Genomic DNA, 8,662 nt, shown 5'->3' with positions numbered 1-8,662 from the left:
TGACAGAGATGAGGCTGGAAGTATCTACAACATTCTAAAGGGTCAGGTCAGTCATATGCAGAATTCTGGATATTATCATGAGAGCAGTGAGAGACAATAAAACAGTTTTAAGTTGAGAAGTAAAATAATCTAATGAAAGTTTTAAAAGTGCACACTGTCTGCAATGTGAAGAATTGGTTAGAGAAGAGTAATATTGGAGACAGGTAGAAGATCAGGTAAGAGCACTGTTGTGATAATCCAAGCAAGCAATAATGAGGGACTGAGTTATGTTTTTTTGCAAAATGTAGGAAATTAGTGAAGATGACTTTCAAAGATTTCCATATGTGGGCATTTAAATTACCATAATTATAGGAATGAATAAATATGAGTATGATAAAAATGAATTGCAGGTGTCTGTCTTAAATAACTTGAACTGTTAAACATGAGTTCATAAGAAAGTGGGCAGCCTGTTGAATAACGTACTGAGTTCAATTTTCAGTATGGTAGTCTGAGGGGTATATTTCATTAGATGAACTATTAGAGCTATCTGATAGGTTGCTGGAGAATCAGGTGTGAATTTAGACAAAAGGTCTAGGCGGGATTTATAATAAGCTAATATATAGGAATGGTCAAGAATACAGAAAAAAAGTGAGACAAAAAAGATACAAACTCTATAAAAAGAAAATACATTTTGAGGAACACTGAGCACAGTATTATTAATGTTATACAGTTTACAGTGTAGACTAGATAAAATAATCTGGAAGAAAAAGATTATCACTTTAAAAACAGATCATAAGAAGAAAGAAAAATATCCCCAAAAAGTCAATGTCAAAATGAATATAAATCTAGACTTTAAATATAAATCATTTAAATAAATAATTTAGCAGTATAATAATATACTTGCAAACATAAATAAAAAAGTTTAATTGTTATCTTTGACATAATGTTGTAAACTAAATATCTTTTAAGACTGGGTAATGATCTCACAAGTGTTCTTATAAAAATGGCCATGACCCACTCTCTGCGTGTTACCTGTGTCTCTTTATGATTTGCTGTTCAATTATTTGAAATTGTGAGGTTCCAATATGTGTTAGCATTAAAGGGTACAGTTCAACTTGTATACATTGGCTGAGCATGTTTCTTACAAAAATTAAATTTTTGTTACAGGTATAAATGATTGTTATAATATCAATGCCCATGGTTCAGGAATATAGAATTCCTCCTTTTATAAATGTATCTACAAACAATCATTTCAGAAATTATTAAGTTAATTATATGATCATTGGCCATAATTATCTTATAGTCATAATTCATAGTGATTTAAAGAAACTAAATATATAAATAGCAGAATACAGTCTTGATATTGTGTAAATTCAACATTCTTAAATTAAGATATTCAAATAAGAAACTGAACCTAGTTAACACCAATTTTGAAATTTAATTTTTATACTTCAAGAAAGAGACTTCTAAGTGGAACAAAATTATAGTGAGGATGTATTATTTAAATCTCTTCAAATGCTCACATGAAAACATACATTGAAAACAGGCAAACAATAAGAACAAAACAATATAATACAGATCACCCCAAAATTACTTAAAAATCCTGAGTAAAAGATATTCCTACAAAGTTTAGAATATGAATGGCTTTAGCCATGTAGTCACCACTGTAGATTCAGCTTGACTTCATCTTCTCTTTTGAAAATAAGAGAGAAGGAAAGAGAGCTATGATGGTTATATTATAATAACCTAACAAGTCACTCAAAATACTCACATACACAACTGAAGTACCTCATTCTGAATGAAATACTAGACATACATGTCACAGCATGAATGAAAGACAGTAAACATTATATATGAGGACACCAAAAAAAAAAAAAAAAAAAAAAAAAAACCTGCACAAAAAAAAAAAAAAAAAAAAAAAAAAGAAAAAAAAAAGGAGGGTTTGGAAACTGAATTGTTAGAGCTTAGATAATATTTTGAAATTAATGGAAAAACTTGTTTTAGAACTGGCAACCAATTTATAAACAATGAATTAATTTCCTCATGAAATGAATAATAAGAAAAATCAAGGCCAAAGAGAGAATATAAAGAGGGAAAACGAAAACAAATCAGAGTTTAATAAAATAAAAAGATCCAAAAATTACATAGAATATAAGCAAGATATAAAAATGTATGTTTAATTGGAATTTAAATAAAGAAAACCAAATAAAGCAGAACAAACTCCAAAATATACAATTCTAGAAAACATCCTTAAAGTAAAAGAATGCAAACATAAATGTTGAAATTACACAATGGTGAATAGAAAACCTAATCTAGAATAGAAGTCACTGATACATATTCTCGTCAAATTACTCAAAATTTATACACACACACACAAAAAAAAAAAACAAGATAAAAGAGGAGGTTTTCAGGTAAAAATATACAGCCAATTATAAAAAAATAAAAAGCAGATTAACGTTGGACATATGGACAATTTATACCTGAAGAAAATGAAGCAAATATACTCAAGAAAATATAATGTGAGACACAGATTAATAGCTAGTCAAACAGAATTACAGGAATAAAGTTCACAAACAAATAGTTTTAAACATGCAGCAATTAAAAGTGTATTATTTCCATGAGCACTTTCTGGGAAATCTAAGTAATAACCTCATGTAAACAGGAAATGATAGGAGAAGCTTTGACATAATGTCCAGGAGTGGATAAGAATATATTTAAATAGAAATGGTAATGATGGGAATAAAAAGGTCAATATAGTATACAGATGATATGTATGCCAAAATAAAAAGTAGAAGGATTTAAAAATGAGGAAAGAAAAATAAGATTACATAAAATTATAATAAGTTTGCTAACAGCTTCTTGCATGGAAAGAGAAACAAATATAGATATCACTCTATAAAATGTGGGAAGTAAGGATGGGTAGCAGATGTTTCAGGTTATCTTTATAGAAAGAAGCAAATGGGATCATAAAAGAGGAAACTGCCTTCCTATATGTAACAAAGAAGAAGGAAAACTAACGAAATCACACCTTGATCACTTGAATACATATATATGTACTTCATATATATATATATATATATATATACTTTGTATACATACACATAAGCATAAAACCATATAATATCATTAACTCCAAATATAAATTTCATATAAATAAAAGCTTAACTGTTTTAGTTCTTTGTAGATCCTGGATAATAGCCCTTTGTCAGATGGGTAGATTGCAAAAAATTTTTTTCCATTCTGTTAGTTGCTGGTTCACTCTAATGACTGTTTCCTTTGCTGTACAGAAGCTCTGGAATTTAATTAGATCCCATTTGTCTATTTTGGCTTTTGTTGCCATTGCTTTCGGGGTTTTAGTCATAAAGTCCTTGCCTATGCTATGTCCTGAATGGTTTTGCCTAGGTTTTCTTCTAGGGTTTTTATGGTGTTAGGTCTTATGTTTAAGTCTTTAATCCATCTGGAGTTAATTTTAGTGTAAGGAAGGGGTCCAGTTTCTGCTTTCTGCACATGGCTAACCAGTTTTCCCACCATTTATTAAACATACTTCATCTACAGATGAAAGAAAGATCCAACAGAAAGATTTCCTTATTTCACTTAGCATAGCATCCTCAAGATTCATGCATGTTGTTGCATGTGACAGATTTCCTTCTTTTTATGACTGAACAATATACTCTTATATGCATATACTACATTTTCTATGAGGCATCTGAAGTAATCAAGTTCACGGAAGCAGAAAGTAGAAAGGTGGTTGCCAGGGACTGGGAGGAGAGGGAAATGGGATTTGCTGTTCAATAGGTATGAAATTTCAGTCATGCAAGATAAAATAGTTCTAGAGATATGCTGCCTAACATTGTGCTTACAGCCCACAATGCTGTAACCTTAAAATTTTGTTAAATGGGTAGATCTCATGTTAGGTATTTTGTTTTGTTAACCACAATAAAAACTACACTGTATGGTGGAACAAAGTCACTGTGGTTTGAGGGTTTGTTTGTTACAACATGGAATTTAATAAGGCATATATTAGGAGATAAATACTCTCATTATCCTACTTCTAAGATATATTAATCAACATCTTAGCATAATCAATATTTATTTCTCACTCACCCAAAACTTGATTTAGGCTATGTAGCCCTTGTCTATCTTTTAATTTACTCTATCTGGAACATAGGGTATACAAGGTCATTAGTTAAAGTGTGTATTAGAATTTTTAAGAGGACTAGTAGTGGAAATGTAATTCACTGCTTTCATACCACATCTTGTATAGGACCCAAGTACAGGGACTCAGTGTAATTGCAAGGGAGGCTGAGAAATGTCTTCTTATGTGTCTAGGAAGAGAAAGTGATAAACTAAGTATATAACATCACATCTGTCACATCAGAAGTAATTACTAATAACAATATGCTGTATTTAATTCTAGTCACAATTATTTTAAGACTTTCTACATAAAATTACAAGTAAATGGAATTGTGTTATTTTGTTTCTCATTTGTATTGCTTAAAACTCTATCCAAGTAATTTTTGTGTACAATAGACCCCATTATCCAGGGTTTCTGTTGCCCCGGTCAACCAAGTTTAGCAAATATTAAATGAAAATTTCCAGAAGTAAACAATTTGTGTTTACTTCTGGAATTTTTATTTTATTTATTTATTTTGAGATGGAGTCTTAGGTCAATGCTCAAGCTGAAGTGCAGTGGCACAATCTGAGCTCACTGCAACCTCCGCTTCCCAGGTTCAAGCTATTCTCCTGCCTCAGCCTCCAGAGTAGCTGGGATTACAGGAATGCAGCCCCGCACCTGGATAATTTTTGTATTTTTAGTAGAGACGGGGTTTCACCATATTGGCTAGGCTGGTCTTGAACTCCTGACCTCAAGTGAGCCACATGCCTTGGCCTCCCAAAGTCCTGGGATTATAGGCATGAGCCACTGCACCTGGCTAACAATAAATGTTTTAAAATGCATGCTTTTCAGAAATCTCACTCTGTCTCCCTCCCACCCCTTAGTCACTTAATGAGTTATCATTTTGCCCAGTATATCCACCCTGTCCTACTATCTGCCCATGAATCACTCAGTAGTCCTTTTGGTGATCAGACTGACAGATTAATAGAAGAAGAATGGTGAAAACAGTAGAATAAAATATTTTGAGAGAGAAAGAGAGACTACATTCATGTAACTTTCATTGTTGTATATTGTTATAATTGTTCTATCTTATAATTAGTTATGGTTGTTAATTTCTTACTGTGCCTAATTTATAAATTAAACTTCTTTATAGATATGTATGACATAAAGAAACATAGTATAAGTAGAATATATTGAATTTGGTATTATTCTTGATTTCAGGCAGCTACTAGGGGTCTTGAAATGTGTCCCCCATGCCTAAGCAGGGGCTCTGTATAGAATTTTATAGGTATATTTCATTTTTAAATGACAATAGCTATCCTTTTCAATGTAATTAGTTTACCTAATGTTTGAAATGGGAAAAAGGTAAGAATCAAGGAAGACCCTAAGATTTTTATTTTGAATAATCAAGTAGAGAGTTTTGTTATATATCAAAATGGGAAAGGATAGATTGAAAGAAATTGTGAACTCTGTTTTGAACTTGTAATGTTAAGATGCCTATTAGAATGGAAATATTAAGTGGACAGTCCAGGATTTCCATCTGGAATTCAGCCAGTACTTTCTATTCAAATTGGCTGATTTATATTCCACAAAGTTGAAATACCACCATATAAATGACTAAATTTCTACATACATATGTAGGTTGGTTCTACTTTCTATTTTGTTCTATTAAGGTTATTTTTCCTAGCCCTGTCCATATTCTGATAGTTTTATTATTATAATTTTAGGGCATTCTTTATTTTATGATGATATCTTGCATTTTGTTTTTTTAGAGTGATATATTTAATCATAAAATGAGTTTCAGAACTAATTCCTCAACCTGTTCCCCTTACAAATGATACATGCAACATCTTTGACATTATATTGTCTAATAAAAATCCTTTATATGAATATAAAAATCATATAGAAGTCCCTTTTTAACCTTAACCCCGTTGAAGGGGATTCTACTCTTTAAAAACAAGTTTACCCTAAGGCACTGAGTTCTAAATAAAGTTGATGTTAAAAGCATAGTACAAAAAACTTTTTTTGCATAAAACTTTTAGGTGACTATAACAAAAACTGTCATTTGAATAAAACAAAAGAAAAACACTAAAAAACAACATAGCTGGTAAAAATAACTTAAACATTTAAAAAACATATTGTATGTAAGTTGTAACATTTCATCTTCCTAAGCCAATACTGTCACTTAGTGAGGTGTTCGTTATGATTCTGCAGTGTATGTTATTTATTGCCTACTAAGCATCCACTTTCCCATCCTATGTCCTTAGAGAATTTCAAAATTCATTCAGATTTGCATTCCCTTTCACTCTGTTGCATGTTTCACAGAAGAAGCCCTCAGCCCCATAAGTATGCTATTCTCTTTGCCTGTGCCTGGTTTGTCATGAGCATGTGGCACAGTTATGACCGAACACACATTAGAAGAAATTGTTTACAAGGTTCAGATGAGACTATATAAATACAACACCTCTTTTTCCTTTGGAGATTAAAAAAAAAAATTGACACCATCAGAGTCAACAGATTTGACTGTATTGGGTGCCCAGTCACCAGGGCTGCTTTAAACTCTTGTAAAGTGGGTACTGTCACCATCAATAATCCCTTCATTGACCTCAATTACACAGTCTACATAATCCAGTGTGACTCCACCCATGGCAATTCTATGGCACAGTCAAAGCTGAGAATGGGAAGCTTATTATCAGTGGAAATCCCATCACCACCTTCCAGGATGCCTTGATGTGTCTGAATCTTCTGGAATTATTATGGTGACTATTACATACAGAAAATGACAACATGCAAAATATATCCCTGAGGTTTTGATGGCATTTTAAAATCAGAATAACTTACAATGGTAAGGACCTACTTCCCAACCTTTAAATAATATGAAGAATTTCTTTTTCCTCTATTTTGTTTTATTTGCAGTTGAAATTGTTCTTTTTGTCTGTTTTTTTTTTTTTTTTTTTTTTTTTTTTTTTATTTTTTTTTTTTTTTTTTTTTTTTTTTTTTTTTTTTTTTTTGACTAAGCACAAGGGACTTTGTTGATGGTACACAATAACAAGATAAGGCTCCCAAGACCCCTCCCTCCTCAAGGGGTCTGCATGAAAACTGTGAGGAGGAAAGATTCTCAGAGTGGTGGGGAACTGAATGTGGCAGAGACTCCCCAGCAGCTGAGGGCCTCTTTTCTCCTCTTGTGCTCTTGCTGTGGGTAGTGGTCTGGGGGTCTTACTCTTTGGAGGCCATGTGGAGCATGAGGTCTATTACCCTGTTGCTGTAGCCAAATTTATTGTCATACCAGGAAATAAGCTTAACAAAGTGGTTGTTGAGGGAAATGTCAGCCCCAGCATCAAAAGTGGAAGAGTGAGTGTCACTGTTGAAGGCAGAGGAGACAGCCTGGTGCTCAGTGTAGCCCAGGATGCCCTTGAGTGGGCCATCTGATGCCTGGCTCATCACCTTCTTGATATCATTATATTTGGCAGTTTTTTCCAAATGGCAGGTCAGGTCCACAACCAACAGGGTTGGCAGTGGGGACACAAAAGGCCATGCCAATGAGCTTCCCATCCATCTCAGGGATGACCTTGCCCAGGGTCTTAGCAGTGCCAGTACATACAGGGATGATGTTCCTTAGAGTTCTGCAGCCCTCATGCCACAGTTTCCTGGAGGGGCCACCTGCAGTCTTTTGGGTGGCAGTGATTGTGTGAACTGTGGTCATGAGTCCCTCCATAATGCCAAAGTTGTCATGGATGACCGTGACCAGGGATGCTAAGTAGTTGGTGGTACGGGAGGCATTGCTGACGCTTTTGAAGCTGTTGTCATACTTCTCATGATTCACACACACCACAAACATGGGGTCATTAGTAGAGGGGGCAGAGATGATGGTCCTTTTGAGTCCCCCTGCAAGTGAGCCCCAGCCTTCTCCAAGGTAATGAAGACACTAGTGGACTCCGCAACATACTCAGTGCCATTTAAGTACTGAGTACCCCATTTGATTTTGGTGGGATCTTGCTCCTAAATGATGGTGATGGGATTACCATTAATGACAAGCTTCCCCTTCTCAGCCTTGACTGTGCCATAGAATTTGTCATGGGTGGAATCATACTGGATTATGTAGACTGTGTAGTTGAGATCAATGAAGGGGTCACTGATGGCAACAATATCCACTTTACCAGAGTGTAAAGCAGCCCTGGTGACTGGGAGCCCAATACAGTCAAATCCGTTGACTCCAGCCTTCACCTTCACCACTTCTGAGGGAAGTGGCTGGTGATGCATAAGAAGATGCAGCTATCTGTCAAACCAGAGGAGCAGAGAGCCTGAAATTGTTCCTTTTTTTTTACTGTACTTTAAGTTCTGGGGTACATGTGCAAATCTTACATGATTGTTGCATAGGTACACACATGCCATGGTGGTTTGCTGTCTCTATCCCCCTGTCACCTATATCAGGCATTTCTCCCAATGTTATCACTCCCCAACCTCCCCACCCTCTGCTGTCCCTCCAATAACCCCCTCAACAGACCCCAGTGTGTGATGCTCCCCTCCTGTGCCCATGTGTTCTCATTGTTCAACACCCACCTATGAGTA

The 8,662-nt window shown here is 34.5% G+C and overlaps 1 pseudogene; it reads right to left on the bottom strand.

Moving 5' to 3' along the window:
* Nucleotides 1–7,309: 7,309 nt before the first annotated feature.
* Nucleotides 7,310–8,353, bottom strand: LOC108295908 (annotated as a pseudogene).
* Between the last annotated feature and the right edge of the window lie 309 nt (nt 8,354–8,662).

Source organism: Cebus imitator, unplaced genomic scaffold (assembly GCF_001604975.1).
Source record: "Cebus imitator isolate Cc_AM_T3 unplaced genomic scaffold, Cebus_imitator-1.0 Scaffold666, whole genome shotgun sequence".
In the NCBI taxonomy this organism is placed as follows: domain Eukaryota; kingdom Metazoa; phylum Chordata; class Mammalia; order Primates; family Cebidae; genus Cebus; species Cebus imitator.
Note: the sequence above shows the minus strand (reverse complement) of the source record. Positions and strands in the feature narration are given on the sequence as shown.